The following is a 24,134-nucleotide window of genomic DNA, read 5'->3' as shown; positions in this document are numbered from 1 at the left end:
TTACAAATGTAACATTAAAGTTTTTTACTACTTCGTTCCAGCCTACTTTGAAGGAATTATAATTTATAAGGTATTACTGAAAGGTGAGCAGTGGTAGCCCAACGGTAGAGGATCGAGACTTGCGATCGTTTTGATGGTTGATTCCTGGGATACAATCTTATGTAATTAAAACATTGTGGATTAATAATATAGGACCGCCACTGCTCTCAAATAAATTTTCAAGAGATAGGCAGCAGCGTTCTCTGCGTGTTATAATATCGCACTACAGAACCCACCTACGTTTTTAAAGAAAATTTTAAGTGGCAGGCCACATTGCTTGCAGAACACATGACCGCCTGAGCCTTATAGATGGGCAATGGACATCACAGACCGACAAAACCAGTCTGGGACGTTCACATATAATATATGGAGGAGGTCTGTGTTTAGCATTGGACGTTTTATGGCTGAAATGACGATGATAATAAGAGTAATAATTAAATAATAACAGGTACAGTGACAAAATGCATGTATTAAATATTATTTTACTGGCAATTTAGATGGTAATACTTGATATAAACAAACGACGTCATTTATGTGAATAAATATCTATAATATTTTAGAATATTTATTCTAACAGGATAAATAAAGAATAGACTAGAAAGATAGACTGACAGTAAAACCGATCCTAAAGTGAAATTTCATTGTTTGTTTAAATATATTGATAGTTATACCGAATACAGTAGAGTAGAGAGTACAACGAGTCTTAAGTTTTGTTTTGACCACATCGTAGACAACGAGATAAATTCTATAAATTACTGGTTATTGGTAAGTTAGATGGTATAAGATTACGTTACTGATCATCTAGCTGGTCCGATTAAGTCAAGTCAATAATTGCACTCTCTGCCTTGAGGAAAGCAGAGAAAAGCATGATATGAAAACAATTCGCCATCGATACTGTCAAGGCGATTCAAGATTAAATTTACCGGCAATAATGACAGCGAATTCAAATGGCAACCAACATTAACGATTACAAACAAAAACATCGGAGGCCGTTGGCTCAGTTCCGCTTTTAGTTTTTATCGCGAAACATTGAAAGGTTAACATATTTTTTATGTAATTTAGGCACTAGCTTAAGGTATACTCAAGCTAGTGCCTAATTACATAAAAATCATATTAACAAAGGAGTGTTAGACACTTTATACCCACACAAGGCGATTGTAAATGGGTGTAAAAGCTGTAAAGGGATGAATGTATTGAGCATTTGACAACAAAAAGCTTTTAAGATTTTACACATTTTTCCAACCATACTGTCTAAAGTGATGACTCTAATTTTTTTTACATAACCTTTTTGTATTGGAATGCGACAGGCTAATGGCTTCTGGAAGTACAAAATCTGAAGAGACAGATAGTAAACAGTAATTACAAACTATCTTTCTTTTCAAAATGTTTATGCTTTGTCACAATATTATCATTTCGTTGTCTTATTTCTGAAGATATTGATTTTTGGAAAGGGTGTAATCTTCAATAATTGACAGTAAATGAATTGCAAATTCACCCTTTCAAAGCTTTTATACCCATTTAAAATTAACATATATGTTCGTTCATTAAAAGGAAATTTTCTGAAAATTTTCACACATTTAAGTCAATTTACTATTGCAATTTGTTGTTATTAAACCATACAAATGATGCATTTACTAATAACGTGTTATAGAATGATTTCATGAATGAAATGAACGGAGAGCTATTGAATTATTGTTAAATTTTGTAGGAAATGACTAACTCTGAAACAGTCAATTTCCGTTCACTCTCGAAGACGACATTGGCAGTTAACGCACTGTGCATGCCGAATAACTCAATCATGTCGTTTTACGTAATTCCTCATTAACATTTTGTAGACGGACTTAAATAAATTTTGCTAAAGAGAAATTAAATAAGAACCAAGTTTTGTTATTTTATATATATAAATAATAAACGAATGCAGGCCGCGTCTAAACTGTCTTATTGGAAATCTTCGGTGGTGGCCCATGTCCAGCTGCGGACGTCTTACAGCTGAAATTATGATGTTCGATATACTTTGTTATTAGTTATAAATGTTACAGCTTTAAAGAGGTGCATAGCTTATTTGTCACCAATACGCTTACTTTTAGACATATTTTAATTTACTATATAAAATAATAGTTCAGAAATATTTATTTATCACACATAAAACAGGTCTAGTACATAATAATAGGGTTTCGGGTTTAAGGTTATTAAATTGGACAGACGAATTATTTTAACTATTGTCAATAAAGTATTCTTCGCATTACTGGGTAATATTGAAGCACAACATTTGTTGTAAAAAATATATTATGTGTTAAGCAAACACATTTGCAGAAATCATTTGCCTGCTTACATTTTCGGATCTAATGCGCCCTGGCGGGATATATAAATGTGCTTATCGTTAGGCCGCAGGACCATTACTCAGTTTTCCTAATGGAAATCAATACGTTCACTATTATATTACATAAAAGGTTTTCCCAATGCGACGGGTATGGAAGCATCCAATCATTTTTATTTAATAATATCCTTTTTTATTTGTCTATCATTATCTATTTATATTACATTCTTTATGAAAGCATAAGAAGATCATCGAAATGTTTATAACGTTGATCTTGCTCATTACCATGTTAGCTGCTAGCTAGATGCCCACTGCAGGGCATACAATGACCAAAGATCGTCACGATGATCGGTCTTGCGCTGCCCGCTTTCAGCGACCTCCCACAACCTTGACTCTGTCTTTGACTCACCTAATGTGGGCCTTCCCACACCGCGTATGCCGGATCATGGTTGCCATTCGAGAACCTTTCAGCCCCAACGGCCGTTAGTTCCACCAGCGATGTACTCCATACTGCCATTTCAGAACAGCAATTCTTCGGGCTACTTCGATGACTTTGGTTCTTGGTTGGAACTCCAGGTAGCCCTCTCAACGACAATCACGACACGAAATATGGTGTATACTATAGAGCATTACAATAAGAATATATCCAAATTATTGTTAAAGTATTATTGTTCAAACTAATTTTTGTAAGAAAAAGTTGTTTATAATTAAAACATTAATTTGTTAAAAAAATATATTCACTTTCAAAAGTGTTTTATTTATTTATTTTATCTATGGAAGTACGTGGCCAATAAAGTAATATAATTTTAAATAAAAAATTAAAACAGAAAGATAAGAAGCGGCATCCAGCGTTTTCCGAAGTTAGAGAGGTCGTCTGTCTACCCCGTGGTTGGAAGCCCTACGCTGCGCTCATCAGTCCACAACCTTAAGGCCACAGCGGCTTTTTGTTATGCCCCCTATGTGGTGAACCTACTTCTACTACAGCTTGCCAATCCGACAATAAGTCTCTCTTATTACAGGCAGTTCAAGCACCCCTGCCCGTTATATAGTACTAAAACGATAGTACGAAAACATTAATGTGTCCTTGTGTTGATCGCGCTCCTCATTTAAATTAGTTGTTTAATGAGATGTATCATATTTAGTTCTAAAGATGTTCAAAGGTACACACTTTATGTAATTCATAAAGTGAACATCGTACTGTTTGCGTTAGCTTTCTTGATGTAACTTTATGTTTTACTGACTATATCTTTAATAGAACAGTTTTTGTTTTTATTACGCTTCAAATGGACTCAGAGGCACAGAAGAGACGTTTTAAGAAGGTACGAATACGTTGTTAACCCTTTTTTTTAACAACTTGTTGTTCTATATCTACACGACAACTTGTTGTTCTGCACGTTCATCTAATAGTAATTCATTCACACTACCTCCCGGCACCGGTCTCTTGAGAATATAAAATGTTAAGGCTCCCATTTCTTAATAATTTAATATTTAACAATATGAATAATATATTTTTAAGGCTTTTAATAATTTAAGCATGTATTATTTTCATGTTATTCTTGTAAACAATAACAATACCAAATTTACTGATAAATCACTAGTAACATATTTTTATTCAAAGATATACAATAATTTTTCGGCATCATATATAAATAAATAAGCACTATCTTCGAAATAAAAAAATCAAATAATGTTTTTCTTGCTTCTTGCAGTTTAGAGATAATTTTATAAAATATTTGATGAGTTTAGCTTCTATTCAGAAACAGCTGACGTAGTCGATATACTCAAACATTTTGAGAGGAACAAAAAATGCTCTTAAATCTGGCAGCCGGGAATAATCGTTCCAGAATACCTGTCCTATATTCGGAGGTTGTGATTTTATCATAAAATCTACGTGATCCAATTTTTTGCTCGAAATAACTAAACGATAAAAATCATAATATAATTTGAATTAGACTTAGAAAGAAAATACTGTTATATCTTTTGGATTTCTGTTTTAATTTAAATATGGAATTTTATTCGCATTTTCTGCCGACTTCTCTAAACGTATTTAATTATGATCATCATTTCAGCCGTAAGATGTCCACTGCGGGATATATGCCTCTAATTTAATTATCAATCGACAGCAATCTGTTAAAAATATTCGTACCACAGTTATTACTTAATAAGAATATATTTCGTTCTTTCTTAAACTTTATTCTTATTTGCGTGAATATTTCCTTATTATTAATTTCTATAATATTTAAGTTTCTTTTTATAGGAGTTTTAATTCAAAAATACTCTTTAAAATTACTACTGCACAATAAAGAAACTAAAAAAGAAAGTATATTTTCGTGGGTTTTATATTTTTTGCTGACCAGTATACTAAAAATCAGGCAATCTCAGGTAATTTCACAATTTGTCGTCCGTGCCTGTGCCACTTGTAAAATGAATACTTAATGAGGGTTTCGTGAGGCTCGTTACTTCCAATTCTGGAAAAAATTATTTACTTGCAAAGAATGAAGCATCGAGGAGATTGAAATATTTATCGTAAACTTTATAAACAAAATATTTATAATTTAACGGATTAATAAAGAACACGGGTTACAGTAATATTATTCAAGTGGATACATTTCCTGACTACGAATGTGCTATTCACCCCTCTTAAGTTATACATGTAACCAATAATCCCGTATACGAAAGGTTTTTATCCTTAAAGCTATTAGGCATTCTTACTCAGTCCAGTCCATAAGACCGTATGTCACCCAAAATGAAGAACAGAAATGAAAACTGAAATTCATTCATTATCTTTTTAGAAAAAAGCTTAATCTTAAGGAGTCACGCAGGAACGTTGCAGCGTCTAGATTCAGATGATAATGAGGATGTAAATTGCCGTGTGCGCCCTTTCGAGGGTGGATGGAGGAGGCGGGGTGTCCCGGGTAACCTGTGGCGTATCTGTTGCGCCGGTTCCCTGCCCAGCTTGGCCTCAGGCAGTCTGTGCCGTCGCGCCGTCGAACTACGCCGCCTGCGGAAACTCTCGTTCGTTCGCGCGCCAACACGTGTAATATTTTTGTGCAAGGAAATAGCCCAAACAATGGATTTCGAAATTATACGCTCGTTTTGCGGGATGAAAACTCATGGATTATAATTTTTTTTTTGACTAAATTAAATCTGAGGTAAATATTTACTACCATCACTTGTCCAGCTCATACAAAAATTAAACTAAAAACGCTAATAACTTTTGTTTGGCAATCACTAACATAAATTTATTGAAATTTAAAATAGCTGAAACGTATTTTTTAAAATCTTTGAGGATTTATTATTCTTGGAGTTTAAAATAGATATTATTAATCAATGCTAATCTAATCATTCAAAAAAATTATCAATAGAAAAATAAATTTTAAGTTGATCCGCGCGTGTTGATAAGGTGAAAAATGATCTCTTATTATAAATTTTAAAAGTGTTAAGATGTAGGCTTTATAAACATTTATAACCGACCTACTTGTTACAAAATAACATAACTGATAACGGAAATATTTCTTAGCTATTATTAAGAATTTTATAATCTGCAAGCAATTTGTTAAGATCATGATTATAACATGTTGATAAAAGTGATAACTTGCGATAAAAATATCTTTCTTACTTTTATATTTGAAAAATATGTAAGGTATGAACGCTGTAGTAATAATTCTTCAGAAAAATCCATTGTGTTGTAAGAAAGCAAAAAAAAAAAACTTTCAAGACGCGAGAAACTTTAGTAAATCGAAATTTGTCAACCGTTATTTATCTTCTTTCACACAATGAAACACCCTTTGCTCAGACCTTACGACTTGGCACTTACATTGATTGAGAGACTTTCCCTAAGGCATTCGACCCTGGAAGGTATTATTCAAAATCTCTACATAAATTGAAAATTATTATAACGTTATTTATAAATGAAAATATCAGGTTATATTAAATATTTTGTTGACATTCGGATTTCTCATTTAATTTAAACATTTTTAACGTGACAACGCTCGCGTTATAAATTCTTATCAAGATGTATATGCACATGCTTTTTCGTAAAGAATCCTTGTTTTAATTACTCTAAACAAATCACATTCTACTGAAGTTCAGTAAATAATAGAATTAGTTTTATGTTTTATATTTATTTAAAATAACTTGTTAATTAATTTATTTATTACTAACATTCTTGCTTGTGTTTGCCTTTGCTGGTGTAACTTTAAATAAATTTCTCTTGGTTATTTTTAACACGCTAAAAGAAGCACTCTGAAAAAAATTTATATATAGCCATAAGAGTTCCGTGGTTTGAAAACATGATTTTTTTTAATGAAAGCCTTCTCAACCCACATTGTAGCGAAATTTCCGAAAGCCTATAAAGCCTTTGCTGACCTATATTCATCAAAAGCACTATTACTACTCTACCAAATTTCAAATCTCTGAGCTTTATGGTAGAGACTTGAAATCAGTACACAGGTGGAAATCTCTCATACATAGATTATCTTTAAAACTATTTAATGCTAATAATTACTTTGTTTATGTTAATTTATTCGTTCTAGTGATTTTTATAAAAGATTTCCTACATATTTTTTTAATAAATCATTTATATAATGGGGTAGAAATTTTTTGACTTAAATAGTTACAAGCGATTTTATTCTTGAAATAAAATCATATCATTATGTATATATAAGTCTATATGTTCATAAATATTTCTTTCATAACATGTTAGATATTAAACATTTCCGAAGAAAATAATAAAATTCGATCTTTGTACCATCATTAAAATGTTACATTGAAGCGAACAAACAGTCGAGGATCTCCAAACTTTAGAAATCGGAACTTATCAAAGTAACAAAGAGTCGATACTATATCATTATCTGTTATAGTGGATCGATAGAGATAGCCAAATTTAATCCGTACCAGTACTTTGTGACCTTCAGATTAAAATAATTGAGCATGTGTTTATAATTCTTGAGCATAGCAGACACTGATCACGTATTTAAATAACTGGAAGTGTTTTGTTTAAAGAGTGTGAAAGTGACAAGTGTTAAGTTGAAGCGCGGTGGTGCGTTCGGTGAAGTGATTTGCGGTATCAACGAGTCCTGATGGCCGGAATCGCCCGGTCGCGCTAGATCGATCCCGCATCAGCGGCGAGGCACACGTCCGTAAGTGCATACTACGAGCATATACACACACCTATATCTACTTATACATCATGGTTATCGAAATTCGTGTCTAGACACGATGAAATTTTATTTCAACTCTCATTACCCACTGTCCGTACGGGCTGTAATTCAAACTCAAAATATCTTTATTGAAGTAGACATTTACATGCGCTTTTAAATCGATAATTAACATTTAGAATGTCTACTAATTTCTACTAACTTGATACTATTTACCACTTGATACTTACGACCATCGGCACGAAATGCTGATCTGCACAGAAAAGCAGGTCAAAAACTTATCAGTTGCTCATTTGACTTAACTTTTTAGATTTAATAAGAAATATAAGAATCTTGTGAAACTTTATGTATGCGTACATTCAGCCCCATGAAGGATTTAGAATACTAAATTATAAACTCCTGAAACAAATACGTGGTAAAAATAAAAATAAACTCGTATAACACGTAACGAGTTTATTTTTATTTTTTGTATTTATTATGAGTTCGTCACTAATTTTATAGAGGAATTTATATTTTGAAACTTAAATAATATGTTTTTAAAGACGTAAAGGTAATTGATAACGCTAATTAAGTAAATTTACAAGTACAGAAGATAAAGGAAAGATTTTAGAACAGGCCCCGCACTTTGAATTCGGTTAAAGGCAAACAATAATTAGTATGAATAGTTGGTGAATTAAGTTTCGCTGAACAAGCAAACTTAATTGTATGGGGGTGGTATATAAAGACATTTAAAGGTTTCCTTTATGTGTCTGTTTTCGTATAATCAACGCCTTTAAATTAATAAAAAAATCCGCGTGTTTGGACGCTGAGCGCAGATGTGGTTGCCGAATGCCGACGTAAAAATACTTTCACCGAAATACCGCAATCATAAACCAACGTGGTCTGTGGCTTATATTTATTTACACTATACTAAACGTTTCGTAAAAATATTTACGACGTGACAACGATAATTATAATTAATTATAATTTCAAAAAAAATTCATACGTGGTACATTATTCAAGAATTCTGTCTATTATGATTTTAAATAAAAACTTGGGAAAAACTTCTTGTCTATTTCATATATAAGTTCGAGACATATATTTTTAAAGTTACTATATAAGTGCCATTTTATTTGATCGCATTTTGCTATCTTCTTACATGATGCCTTTCCTGTAGAAATTGTTCACACACTTCTAATTAAAAAAAAAAACGCAAGAAGTAGTTTTGGCAGTACTCTATTGATGTTATCCTGCTTAAAAATTTTAAACAGATCTAAACAGATGCAAATATAAAGGTTCAAGGTTTGAACTACAAAGCGTATCCATTGTCATCTTCCTACCACACTCTCTTAATTTTTGCTGAGTGGCTAAAGATGTGTGTGTTGGCAGTAAAGATCCGAATCGATAATTCTGCTCGACGGCTGAAGTTCATAATAAACAGCGCCTTTCCAATCCCATCCATAAACCTTATTGCTATTTAACCCGGGTTAAGCCTCATTTTGTGATGTCGAACTTTTCTCCGACCATGACTTTTTTGCGCGTTCTTATTGTATGTGATCCATTTTTCACCCCTAATTATTGATCTCTTCAAACATAGTTAGATTTCATAACGTCTCAATAAAGAATCACTAATGTTTTCAGTGAGCTCGTGTTGTTCACAATCATCGAGTTATTTTGTACCCAGAGGTTTTTTAAATGAGTCAAAATTGTTTTGTGGTCAATTTTTAAATCTACAGCACGTCGTAACTTATGATAATGATGTCCTCCCAGACGTATCGGTCGACGGCGACACACTGTTATTAATAATTAGTTCGACGTTCGTGAGCGCGAATGTGACTCGCAAAACTGAATTTAGTTTTAAAGATTCGCTCACAAATGTGAAGTTGCCCACTATCATTATATGGGTAATTATAGGAGGGCTTGGGTCGAGTTTTCAGAAGCTGGGGTTTGGCGACAAGATGTTCGATGCGAGCGCTCTAAAAATTATTAATACCCGTTTTGACAGTATTTCGCCACTTCGGTCTCTAAGTAGCAAGCTCCTCACAAGAATTGCGAGAAATTCGGATGATCTTGAAGATGTTAGGTGGCGTTTCAGAACATCTTTGTTCAGAGCTAAGCTCTGAATAAAAGACTGATCAAACTGACAAGATTTGGCAACCTTGATAGCAGACTCTCTATACCGGTCATTTCAGTCCGACAAAGAACTTCAGAGTTAGAGACACGATCCTGCCATTGCAAACGAAGGATGGCACGGTGACGCTTCTTGTGAAAGACGTCCAGACATCTGATGTCCCTTGTACAGACACCAGGTCTTCGAGGCATACAGAAGTAGAGGTACTATGATTGCTCTATAGACTGCAAGTTTTGTGTGGAACTTTAGATCGAGAGACTTCCATACTCTTTGGTTCAGTGATTCAGATTCGCGCAGATATGTCAGACTTTAGACGATTGTCGGCACGAACTAGACTTCCTAAATACCGGAAGGTATTGACTTCGTCTAGTTTTTTCCTACCTAAGTAGATAGCGGTGTCACTAGCAGAATTTTTGACAAGAGTCATCTAAATTCGACGTACCTTTGTAAATTCTCCATACTGTCAGCCATTAGGCAAACATCGTCTGCACAAAGAATTTCAAGTACAGAGTCTACTGGACTTTATGTGTAGACTCTGAAATGGGTAAGGTCAAGTACACTCTTGTCCATGCGAACATTTAATGAAACACGATCATTGCAGTTCCTAAGGGCATCTTTCATAACCTCAGCAAAGTTCGTAGCAAATAGGGTTAGAACCATTACAAAGCCTTGTTTCACTCCGCTTGTTACATTAAACTGTTCTATAAACTCGTTTTCGTGGCGTACTAGGGCCATCATGCCTTTATGAAATTTACGCACTAAATTTACGAAATTCAAAGGATAGCCATGTTTCTCGAGTACTATCCAGAGGGCAGATCGTGGTTCGCGATGAAAGGTCCTTTCCGGGTCCACAAAATACAGGTAGAGATAACGGTGTTGCTCAAGGCTTTTTTCTTGTAATTGTTTGGCAACAAAGATGGCATCAACCCTACCTCGATTCGATCAGAAACCACACTAGGTAACGGGAAGGAATCTTTAAGCTAGCGTACGCAGGCGCTTGCTGATGATATGCGCCAGAATGTTGCCAGCCACTAAGAGCAGAGCAATTCCTCTAAATGACCTGCAATCTGAGAGGTCTCCTTTGCCTTTATATAGTTTAACACGTCATAAGGCCGTCAATTTTATTACAAGTTTATATATACTATTTTTGAAAAGATTTTTCTTTGGCCTAATCTAAACGTAAATATTAATTGCTACATCTTATATCAATAGAATACATTAAATTAAATAAATTGTAATCGTATTATTTTAGAACCTCTTAACCTTCGATTAAAATTAAAAGATATACCCAAGCCTTGTTGTCAGTGATAATTAAATACTTAGCTCCTACCGAGCGTTAGAATACCTCCGAGAAAAGATTTTCTCGTATTTTATATGCAGGATTCAAAATCGTTTTGTCGACCATTAGTGTTCGCCATTTTGTTTTACAGCTTGTAATAAGTTTGGAATTTCTGATTAGAAACTATGAGAATTAATTTTGACAGTCCTAAAGAAAAACTTATGAGACTTAAATTGTATTTAGGCCGAAACATCACAACAAGAAACCCGGAGTATGATGACATGAGTAGATAAGTCTATTAAAAATGTTTGCTCACTAATTAAAGATGATTCGTGATTGGTCTGTTATCATGTCGAGTAACAACAACACATGTTGTAGTTCAATTTCGTTTTTTTTTCCATGTTGCCGGCTGTAGGAATCTATATCCATATAAAATACAGCAGTTTGGAGTTGAACGACACAGTAGTTACTGGTTAAGAAAAAACTATTAAATACGGTTCGGTTAACGAAATCACACAAAAGGAAAAGGCGCTAACAGCTGAAACTTCTTATTTATATCTCGTGTTTTGTATTTTTTTTTCACTGAAAATAGACTTGAAAATGTTTGAAATATCTTCGTGAGGTTAATAAATTTAGTGGCCATAAAACAATAGGGAAATGGTGGAAAATTACCTTTAAATTATGTATTGTTAAAATAGCATCTTTGCTAGGGAATCAAACCCAAATACTGCACACGTTAAAAGATATCACTGAAACTTGTAATTTAAAAAATAAAAAAATTTCTACTGGCGGAATAAAATGTACTTGTTGTATTTATATTATTTATAATGTAACCGATAACAAATTGTTACTATTATAGATTAAATTTTCATCTTAACTTTACGACAAATTATTTACGTATTACTATAAATTATTTTTACGTCTGTTCAATAATAAAGAAATGTAGTAAACAATTACTCCCTCGTCTATTTTCTTTTTAAAAATAATAACGTACAAAAATAACTACATATAAAAACATAATAAGTTCTATATTGTGCATATTTGCGGGTCTAGAATATAAAATCTATACTGGTGGTTGACCTTTGTTACTTCAGAGAGCTCGATAGTTCGTATTCCATGTACTTAAGAAAAAACAAGATATGCTAGCTTTTAATATTTTGTGTTATGAAAAATTGAATTGAAGGCACAAGTATTTCAATTTTATGTTTCATTTGCGAATGTTGACATCGACATATATATCTTTATTTTCGGTTGAATGAATAGTATTCATATTACATGGATTTTAGAAACACCCGAATAAATATAATATGAATTAAAAAATGTGTGGAACTATGTGCGGTGAAGCTTTTGAAAAGTTCTAAGTTGCTAAGTTAAAATTTGATTCTATGTATCAAACTATCACTTATGATAAATGTAGGTCATATTACATATTACATACAAAGTCACAGATTTTAGTTTAAATACGTATCTAATTAAAGGAAGAAAAATTAAAGGAGAAACACTTGCTAGTGGTGAAACCTCTTTAAAAATTCTTTTGTACTTTGTAAAAGTCCATTTGCTTCAGCGATTATCCTTTGTCAATTGGAGATAATATTGTTTGTCTTGCCTATTTTTTAAAAACTAATTTTGAATTATTCCGGCTTTAAAAATTCCTGAACAGACAAAGAACATAAACTTGTCTGGTGCTGTTATATTTGCAAGCATTACGTCTGTTATCAGCTTGTGCCGTAAATTATTATCTTTGTGCGTAAGTGTTTAGAGAACGTCAGCGTAGATATCTGTATTTCAATTGAATCTAGCGGCAATGCATGATTTTTTTGTTATAAATAAAATGTATTTAAAGTAACACTTTTCCGGTCGTATTAATAAAATAGTTTACGTTGTTTTATCGTACGTTGCATACCTTAAAATTAATTGCTTATTTAATGATGTAACAATTTTTTTTAATATCTTCTTTTTTTCACGTATTGTGCAATAGCGCACTATTGTAGTTTAACGAAGATATAAACTTTGGATCTGATTGTAAATCAAATTATTATTGCAAATTAAACTAAAAATTGCCATTATACATCGAGTAGTTACTATACTTCTATCCAGGAATTTCCATATATTTATATTAATAACATTGCTGCCCAGATACCGATTGTCGACTGCGTAAGAAACAATAGAAAGTTTGCGTACGAACAAATTTGATAGGTACATTAAAATGTGTATACTTACATTCAAATGGCAATTATAAATTATTAATCTCGCTATGAATTCAGAAAATAATGTTTTGCTTGGTACGACCTTGACGTTTTCCGAAATAGCAATTGCGAGTACACAAAACTTATGTTCATTATGATGCAAACTACGTCCAATGGTTAATTATAAGCCTAGTTGTGGAATAAGGTGTGTTCACGTGGTAGTTTGTGCGTCATCGCGATCAAGTGGCAACTGACTAATCCAGGCAAAATTTGCCGCACTTTCCACACAATATATACGTGAACCAGTTAGTCACGTTAATAGACTGCTTTGGGATGGATCTGTGAAATTTAAAGACGCTCTTCATTTGCCAGATCTTTATACATTATCAGCGGTTTATGTTTAACTAATGATTAGGTACCTAGACTGCATAATTTATACAGTAAAATGTACCAATTAGTAAAAAACTTATTATACGAGACGCGATTTTTATATGAGTCGCGAATTCTTATATATGTATACGAATGTATTGATATATAATATACACAAAAGTATCGGTAAAGCATATTGCTTTCAATCTGAAAATTTATCAGTTTACCGTAATATTTTCAATCTCTGGTGTATAATTTTCTCTGTCTATTTTCAAACGAAATGAATATATAAGATGAAGTACGATTTAGTCCACGAATGCAGTAAATTTTATTGCGACTGACAAACGACTTGCAAGCCGCAACATCTATGTCAATTGTTATTCATGTTCGTTAACATACATGAATATTGTTAACTATCGGATCACAAGGATATATATATATATGAGTATGGTCGTCAGCCAGATATACGTAGTACTCGTACATGTCGTCAGGCGCTAACGCCTTCCAAATCCGATTTTGATGCTTATTTCAATAGTTTTATCTATTATAGGCTCAGAAATGAGGTATTTGTTCATACTAGACTCTTTTTTTCCATAATAAACAAACTATAATTTTTCTCATGTTCGTTATTTATGCTTGCAAAATTGGTTGTCTGATTGTTCAAACAGAACAATTATAATTGTAAATCGAAAAGGAAATAAATGTACTGTACAAATAGCAATAAAATAAAGTTTTAATAATTTTTAAATCTAATAAAATCTTAAGTAAAGGACATACACCAGAAGATTGGCAAGTTAAATAAAGTAGCAGTAGAGAGACCAAATAGCGCGTAGAGCTTATGACCGCAAAAGCTTTAAGGTTCTGAAGCGTTGAACTGGTACTCCCATAAAGTGAAGAAACGAACTAATTAAGGTCTTCGGAAGAGAGGAAAGATCTATGCATTTAGACGTCTTACGGCTGAAATTATGGTAATGATAAAAACAAAAAACTTTTTAACCATTCTTGCAAGGTAAATATTTAGTTTTGTGTTATCCATTTCATATATTCCATTTTAAACAGAATTGACAGTTTCATAATAAATACGAAGCCATCATAAAACTATTTACTTTATTATCATCAGTAAAACCTTATATACTTAAAAAAAATATAAAGTTATACTATGTTTATTAAACGATTTCAACTTTTTATTTTCTTTGTATAAATAAATCTATAAAAACGTCACGTTGATTTAAAAAGAGACTCCACAGATAAGAGGGTTCTGAAAATAATATGTTTTTTTTATTTGGCTTAGCCTGCAATAGGTGATTCGTGTCTTTATATTGATCCTCATAGTTTAAAATACAGTATCAATATAACAAAATATAATTTATATAGTAATAAATTTACATGAATATAAATAAATAAAGATCTTCTTACTTTGCTTTTAAAAAATTTACGACCCGAACTTTCTATCAGAACTGATGTTATTAATTGAGTACATTAATTTTAAGCATTGTTTCGGCTGCGCATTGAAAACTTTTCTCGTATAGGATTATGAAGGAACGTAACAGCTGCTTATTCTCTTCTTCAACGTCATTTATATTTAAAATACGTGTACCTAAGAACGATGCTTTGATTATTTGTATTGTATTTGATGCTGATGTGCTTTCGACAACACGTGCGATATTTTTACATTATTTACTTTTAAAGTACAATGTAAAAGTGTATTAGTAATATAATAATTATCTCAATAATCGTATGAAATGAGTCGAAGGCTAAAAAGAAAAGCATACTTCACAATGCATAAATAATTCTGAATATTCAATCGGATGAGAATTTTTTTACTTTATCGAGGAATGTAATAATGGGTATCTATATGTACATAGAGTGTTTGGTTATAGGCGTAAAAGTTTTTCTTCTAGATAGCCAGGAATAAAGAGATCACATAGCGCGCTAAACTTCTAACTGCTGAAATAATCATGGTCATCACCATCAGCTTTTTCACAAGTAAAATAATAGAGGCACGTCCTAAAGTTTACACTTTAGTTTTTATTACGTATTCTGATCATAATATGTAGAAAAATATTTATCGCTGACTAGTGGATATATATGCGACATTTTCCAACGTTTTTAGCAGGGCTAGAAATATACTTTGAATTTATGTCCAAAGCATATCCAGTTAGAAAAAAAATAACATCAATTTGTTCATACGTTTTTAATATATGTGTTCTATGGTATAAGCTTACAAATACCGTTATGCTTTGATTGAAGTACAAGTTTTAACTTATCAATTTTGTTTCTTTTTTCGAGATGTAGATTTTATATTTTTCTTTTTCACTAAGTATTACACATAGTCAAAAAGCCAAGAACTCTATCATGACAACGCTTACATCATTTAGTTTTTTTCAGAAACAAACGAGCAGAAAGAAAAACCACACACTATTTTACCCTACTTTTGATGGATTAAGTATATTTTACGAAAAATTTAATATGCTTCCATTGTTCTGAGATAACTATAAATGACATTATTTTTTATTTGTGACAAAAAAATTCTAGAGTAGTATGGGAACTTAATTATAAAACTAGTATAATAATTCACTGAGGAATATTTTAGAATATGGTTTAGATTTAATAACAGCGGTTATAAAATTATACATAAAGAAAAAGTTTAAAAGTTCCAAAGTATAAACATTACGTAATCGAAAACAATAGTTAACATATTTAAATATCATAACTCTTTATTAAATAAATTAAATACTAACTTGCGTAGACCAGTGATTTTTTTAGCTTCATCGCCTTTTCAGATCAGAACATTATAATCTTCACATACCATTGCATGGCTGCGTAAATCTGCGTTTCAATAATATTAGTCAGTTTAAGTTACTTTACATTACGTTATACGTATTATACATTAAATTAACTTAAAAATTAATTATTTATATAGATTACATAAATAAAATCACACGCCACATTGACGCTGACATAAACGAATTTTCTTGTCGGTTTTCTGCATACATCGGAAATTATTGTTTGTGCAATAACGTGCGAATGGGTATAGCATCCGGTGTGTGTTTCCATCGATAATGATCCGGTGTTAAAAACCGAAAGCTAATGTTATGATTGATAATCATTCTATAAACAATTTAGAAACATTTGATTGGCGGAACTGTTGAGCTAGTTGATGGGATTATATGATTTTCTTATTCATTTATTATACGACTAGAGAAGAATGCCACAAGAGAAATGCCTCAACTTGAAACTAGAATCGAACAACTCTATAATGCAACCCTGATCTGAGGGGCGATAACAAACTCGACGGGTTTTATTTTTGTGTTCACTTTTACAATATGCTTAACAGATAGCAAAGCTATTCATTCCCAAGCTTCATTGTCGTTTAAAAAAAACTTTCACAATATATCAGGATATTTACAAATTTATGTTTCAAAAAACTTCTTAAATCTAAGATACTTTTAAGATATTTCATGGTAGCGTATTATAATACGCATATAGCGTCCCATAAATATGCTACTAATTTTATGAAGTCCAGAGAAAGATATAATAAGCTTATCTTTATTTCTAGAACTAATTATGTAAGCGAGTAGTATTTATGCTCTTTATGCCCCTTATCTTCTTGTTGTTAATGAACAATTTTACAGAAATGTATTTAACTATTATATTAAAATTTTTCAAATTCATGTAAGTAAAAAACAGGACAATACAGTAAAATAAATGTAAGCTTAGTTCTAAACTTAAACGCAAGTAATTAAAAAATATGGATATTATATACGATGAGACGAACTTAGCTGGTTTATTTTGTCAGCCTGTGATAACAAACCTGTATGATTAAACTGCTTACGCATAAAATTAAGTGAACGTATATGTACTAAACATAAATAAATAAATGGTTAGGACAAAAACTACAATCGCTGCACAGTTTCTCTTCATAAAAAATTGTATTATCCTGTAAGAAAAATAAAAAATACAGAAATTTAATAGCAAAATTTCAGTTCGTTACGCAGAAAGACAAATACGTGAAACTAAACAGATGATGCCAATGTGTATATTTTTAGCATTATTTTTAACGAGGTACAAAGAAAACGATTGATACCACTGGGCGATTTTGATGTCTGTAATAAAAGAAACGTAGACTTATCAATACGTTGATTTTGATTCAGAATAAAAATATTCATCGGTAATATATAAAATGTTTGTTACATTTTATTTAAAAAATAACAAATAGTTTCGTTTTCTTTTCTGAACCTTTTAGTGACAGCACTTATTTTATGTTTTTTGTGAGAACACTAGCCGTTTATTTAAAAAGATTTCTAAAGCAGAAAAGTCAGAGAATGAAATATTTTTTGTTTTTGTACTTTCAAATGTAAAGCTTAAAATAACGATGTTTTAAAATCAGGTTGCAATGTTTTATTCTCATTTTAAAATAAAATAATTCTGAATGTAAATTCATTTTGTTTTATTTAAAAGTAATGAAGATGGAATGTCTTTATTAAAAAGCATTTTTTTGCTTCAGCTGAACTTTTTAATTGACCGTTTTTACCACAAAAACTGTTTGGTTTTAGAATGCTTTACTAGTAAATATAAAAATTGCGAAATATAAACCAGTTATTACGAAAGTAGTTCAGAAGTATTCTCTTGAAACTTTATTGTTTATCTAATAATGTATAAATCTATTTATTCTATCGTACTATATTTATTATTAATATATTTATATATGTTTATATTATATACACACACATTTATTTATATATATATATATATATATATATATATATATATATATATATATATATATACATATATATATATAAAGGTAAATAGGCACTTGTTTGTATGTACACGTCGACTACCCTTTACTTATCCTTCTAGTTATGTGTAAGAAATTGCCTTCACTTAAGGCTATATATTTGTTAATTAGGTACACTCATTGTTTTTTAGTTAATAAACGTATATGATTTTTTTCTGCGCACGTCAGTTATATTGTACACACAATAAAGTGTATTAAATAAATGAATAAGCTAGATACTCTCGGGGATTTGGCGATAGCAGTATGTTACTATGGAACGCAGAGAACACTGTTGCCCATCCTTTAGAAACTTGCTTGTAAGCAGTGGCAATTTTATATTATTATAGCACAGAGTGTAAAGAATTATATAAAATTGTATCTCGGGAATAGAACCCGCGACTTACGACCGCAAGTCTCAGTCCTTTACCTGCTACTACCACTGCTCAATAGATATTCTCATATAACTATGTTCAAATTTCAATGTTTAGTATGAAAAAGTTTTTAAAGTTTCTTTTTCTTTTATATCTAACTATGTGTGGCCTGTAATTGGATTAATTAAACAAAGTATTTAATTTAAATATACAGTAATCTCGTTAAATCTATTCAAGTAAATTGTAAATCCCAGAGGGACTTCATTTAATGCTTGTTATAGATATTACCCTTACTTTTGTCCGGTAGTTGCTTTCATTATGTTCAGAATATTATAACGTCGAGTTACTACAACATAAATTGTAATTACATTCTCTTATTAGTTTCTCGTGGTTATTGGAAATGTCGTGTATTCTATTTTTAGTTAATCATTATCCTCCTTTTATTTGGTCTGTTAATTTTATTTACTAATGTTACTGTACCGTAATTTTGTATATTATGTTATGTAGAAATATTAGAATTTTGTTATTACTTTTGCAATTTGTTTTCACACTTACAACAAAGCTTTGATAAAGTTATAAATTACACATTTTACTATCATTTTTTCAGATATAAGACTTCCACTGCAAGACATTAGCTCCCTGCATAGACTTCCCATAGAATAGGTTGGCAGTAGTGAATCCAGGTTTTCATGGTCGTCTGTCTACCTGGCGATGGACCTTCTATGCGTGGTCACCGCTCCGAAATCTTTAGCAGTCCTCTGTTCTGCGCGCTAAGTGTTCTTCTTACTGCCCTTTTAACTTGCCAACAGCTGGGCTATGTCGGTGACTTGTTTGTCGGATCGCCTTATTGCTCCTAGAAAAATCCTAAATATAGCCCTCCCCATGGCTCGTTCAGCGACTGTGTGCTTGAGAATGAGGCTCGATTACATAGACAGCAATTCACTGCTGTAAATAATTAAGAAACACACATACCTTTTTTATAAATATATACATGAAGTATTCATGTCTAGAAATAATGTTTATAGACTGTGTACACACGCACAGAGAAAGCGATTACGAAATAAACTTATATAGTTTTTATTTTTTATTTTGATAATAATAATTGTATTTTTAATTAAAAATTCTTATGATTACATTTTCAAGACATTCATAATCTGCGTGAGCCTTTAACATAAGAGCAGTTGATTTTAAGGTTCTTAAATGTTAATTCATAACAACACTTTATATAAGTATAGATGAAAATATAAGGTCGTAAAGTGGAATGCAATGATCTACCTTAAGGATTGTTTATCTCTATCTATCTATTATTTCTATATCTCTATTATCTTGCATTCTCTCTATTATGTTATTTATTTCTATCTATCTGTTATTTAATGAATGGCGGCGGACTTTCTCGAATAGAGGCGTTATTTGAAATGGTGCGAGTGATCACCTTTTTAAATAAATAATTATTATGTGACATTTTGCCTATTTTCACACCTACAATGATATTATTTTCACTTTTTATGTTTAAGGATCGTGATTATTAGAAAATGCTTAGAGTATTTAATTAACAAACAACAACAGTATTTAATTACGACACAAAAATTAAGTTCAGTGTATATTTTTTTCTCAATAATCCTTTAGTGCCTTAAGGCGAAGTTCTACAACCAATGTGTGCTACCAGTGTTTACGTAAGGTACTAAAACTTGTTTTTAACCTCTTCCTCATTGGTAAGTTAAAAGAGATAACACAAGATTTCTCTAAGAGGTTGACTCAAGAATGATGAGACGATCGAAAATAATAGAAATAGTCCTACGGATCGGTAAGTAGAAGTCGCAGTGACACATAGCGCGCAGAACAGATGGCCGCGGGGGCTTTAAGGTTCTGTGTAAGTCTCCACTCTTTCACCACGGACCAACCAGCGCCAAGTAGGATACCTACTCGCAAGTTGGAAGGACGACCTAGTTAAGGTAGCAGAAGATTCTGGAACCAGGAGGCTTCTTACTGGTCTCCTTAAAAATTTATTAGGAAGTCAACCCACAGCTAAAATGACGGTGATGAATCCTGTTTTACTTAAAGTCTTGCATAAAATATTTATTGTAAAGTAAATATACATTTAATGATCTTAAAAAAATTAATGCATTTAGTTTAAACTTCCCCTTAAGAGACAATTTTATATTTAATAGATGTTATTCTACGACGAGCTTTACAAGTTCCTTAAGTACGTAGAGAAGTTTTAGCCGCTGGCTCATGAACGAACTGGTCGATATAACTCCCTGAGTGCTCTATAACTTAATACAATATTGTTAACATGCTTTTCAAATATAGAACTATTTTATTTTTATTTTAATATTAAAAGCATAGTTTGCGATTGTATAATCTTATTGTACTTACTTGTACAAATAAAGTATTGACGTGACAAAGTTTAAATAGTACATTAAAGCATAGAAGCTACGAAGAACGAATTGGGGTATATTGAGACCTATAATTATAATATATACGTGTAAAACAAATTACACAAAAAAACAAATAAACTGTAAACAAAAAGCTACACTAAAATAAGTTTTTGACCTAATACACACTAATAATTAATAAATTAAAAATATTTCTGTAAGTATAGTTGAAGTGTGTATGGATCCGTCACCACTTTTGTTTCTGAAGGTTATATCGCCATTCTAAGACTATCCTCTGTGATTATTATCACCTCCGTTGCAATAGTGACAAATTGCTTCACTATCTGAAGTAGTGTGTTAATACATATAGTCTAACCCTATAAGTGACGTAATAAAAAGAATTAAGTCCTAATCGGGTAACCGTAAAATGTGGTAAAAATTGAGAGATTATTGAATATAGAACTAAAAAGAAATGAAATTGGATAAATGTAAAGAAAAAATGGAATACAAAAATAAACAAAACTAAAAATTAAAGAAAACTAAAAATTTAAATAGTAGTATTCTGGAAGTGAAGGCGATGTATGAAAGGAAAATAAAGTATGTAGAATAATGATTAATGATGTGGCAAATAAAAGAAAGACGCGTAGAAGATTTTAAAAAGGACAGAAGATGAGGATAATGTCCCTGTGTATGCAAGACAGGACTTACACGGGAGGCTCCAAATAAGGTAGATCATATAAAAATCGTATTATTAACACGGGCGTTTGGGGCAATGATTATCGAAGTTACTAGATATTCTATTTATTTACGTTAATTTAAATAATATTCTCACCAATTTCCCACTTTACTTCAACGATATACGTTGAACTTCACTCTAAGATCTGTTTATATTTTAATTACAGATTAAAGTTATCATCCATTTGATCGACTTTCTTTATTCACTTTTGATAGTTTATGTAATAATTGAAACATATTGATATATTTAATGTTCTAGTTCAAGAAATAATTCATCATTATCATTATTTCAGCCATTTGACGATCACTACAAGACACAGGCGTTTCATACATATATTTACAAGCGGGTTTAAACCACCATTGCATTCATTATTCTGACAATCTTAACAAGATCGACTGTCTCCTTTGTGGGTGGACGCCCTACGCTGCGTTTTTCAGAAATAACTAAAATATTGACGATTGAACGTAGTCTTAACCGGCACGTTTAATTTATAATCTTTTAAAATTCGAATGGAATGATACAAGAAAATTTAAAAAGTATTATAAATAATTTACTACTGAAAATATTTCTTCTTTTAAGAAACTCCGTAACTGCTATAGTAAGATGAGTTGAGACACAAAGCGGAAACGAATTTAAGATTCAATAAAACCGCTCAACTCAGATGAGGAAGTTTCTTCCGTGTCTTGGTGTATAAAAATCATAGTGATATTAAAGTTTCTTTGAATTTACCTTCATAAATATTTTTCTGAAATAAATTGCATCTTGATTCTTTATTGAAGTTTGTACATTATTTCGTGCAATAAGTCTTAGTGTTCTTTTAATTTGATAAAACCACTAATGAATTTATAAATAAAAATTCTCCATTCTATTTGTATTAAAATCGTAGACTCGGCCGATATGTTGTTGTAAACAATTATAATCATTTTTTTTTCCGAAAATTGCGTTTACAATATCCAAGTATATTAGAATTACAAACAATCACTTACTATTAAATTTGTTGAAGTTCAGTACTGCAATTGAGTAGATTATTATATAGTTGAATAACCTTAGGTCTCTAAATGTATAACTGTAAGTAGTCTTGTGGTTTATGTTTATTTAAGATGACATCAACAATCCGACCGCCAAGAAGATAAATTCTTTGAATTTTCTACCAGTTTTTTTTCTTCAGGCTGTTTTGTTTACTAATAATGGGAATTTCATCACCTCTCCCTACCACCGCCTCGTTGGCTCACCAATTTAAAATCACAACGTCATTTAAAAACGAGCAATAAGAAGAAAATCATATTGATTTGAATAGAATTGAGAATTCTGGTCTTCTAAGGTCTCGTTAAACATGCTACAACACAAGCTTTTAATAATTAGATGTTCATATATAGTGAATTTATTAAATTGCGTAAACCTTATTTCCATTACTAATTATAATGAATTATTATTAATATGGTTTTATTAGTTGTACTAATTAGATACTACCGGCATAAGGGCTCTCTCTGTTTATGTATATATATACACACAAACACACATATGTACATATATATGTGTGTGTATAGATATTTACACAATTTTTTCATTTATTTTCATTTTCTTGAAGATATATTAAGTGTTGTATTATCATTTGAAATGTAAAATACATAAATAAATTGTATAATAAACTATAAAAACTTTTAAATAAAAGATAGTAATAACAGTACAAGTAACAACAAAAAACGGAACTTTTTCGACCTTTAAGGATTTAAAGTGTTTTACTTTTTAAATACAAAATTTACATTAACGCAAATACTTTAAGTGTTTACTCTGTTTTCTGAATAGTACAGAGGATCTTTTAAACAAACTAGAACGTTTATAAAATTTATGTACATGTTTTATTTTCGGGCTCCGTAAATTCGATCTCGCATCTGACTAGCGAGTCAATATCAGTGCTATTACTTCAGCGTCGGGACTTATTCATTCCTTTCTACTACCCCAAGCAACTAATCGTATGCATAGTACTCATTGACATATTGTTAAAATCTTTCTCCAAAAACAATTGTTCCAGTAATAGCATTTACATGTATATTTGAGATTTGCGCTAAATCCTTAATCATGTTTTTATATAGGTATAATTAGAAATGCCTAAAACCAAAAATTAGAGCGTAGTAAAATGTTACTGTTATCAAATTTTTAATGCACAGAAAAATAAAATAAGTATTGTCGAAAGCAGTGTCCCGGAGGACCCGAAAAGACGAGAGGTGATATAAGAAACGTAACAAGATATGGAATAGATTGAAAGAGATAGTGATAAAAAATAACCCATAACAGATATTGAGACGGATAAAAGAGAAGCAGTAAAATATAAAATTATCTTACAAAATGATTAAGGAAATATTGTTCCTGTCCACCCATGACTGGGGAAGTACGAAAGGCCTTAAAACGGGGC

General features: G+C 31.4%; 1 protein-coding gene across 6 annotated transcripts in view; it reads left to right on the top strand.

Annotated features, from left to right (window-relative positions):
• The first annotated feature begins 5,339 nt into the window (after positions 1-5,339).
• Positions 5,340-24,134, top strand: part of LOC137930249 (potassium voltage-gated channel subfamily H member 8-like) — a 57,640-nt gene continuing 38,845 nt past the window's right edge. For 4 of the 6 annotated variants that reach the window (XM_068773462.1, XM_068773461.1, XM_068773460.1 and 1 more), the window contains exons 1-2: positions 5,340-5,508; positions 7,361-7,497. The gene's annotated coding sequence lies outside the window, so the exon portion shown is untranslated. Of the gene's footprint in view, positions 5,509-7,353; positions 7,498-24,134 lie in introns of those variants that run through there. The other 2 variants (XM_068773459.1, XM_068773458.1) reach the window with 2 other exon arrangements.

This window comes from Battus philenor, unplaced genomic scaffold, assembly GCF_028537555.1.
Source record: "Battus philenor isolate CCGP_79_NKW_IND1 unplaced genomic scaffold, ilBatPhil1.0.hap1 SCAF_6, whole genome shotgun sequence".
Classification (NCBI taxonomy): domain Eukaryota; kingdom Metazoa; phylum Arthropoda; class Insecta; order Lepidoptera; family Papilionidae; genus Battus; species Battus philenor.
This window is presented reverse-complemented; position numbering and strand designations above follow the sequence as displayed.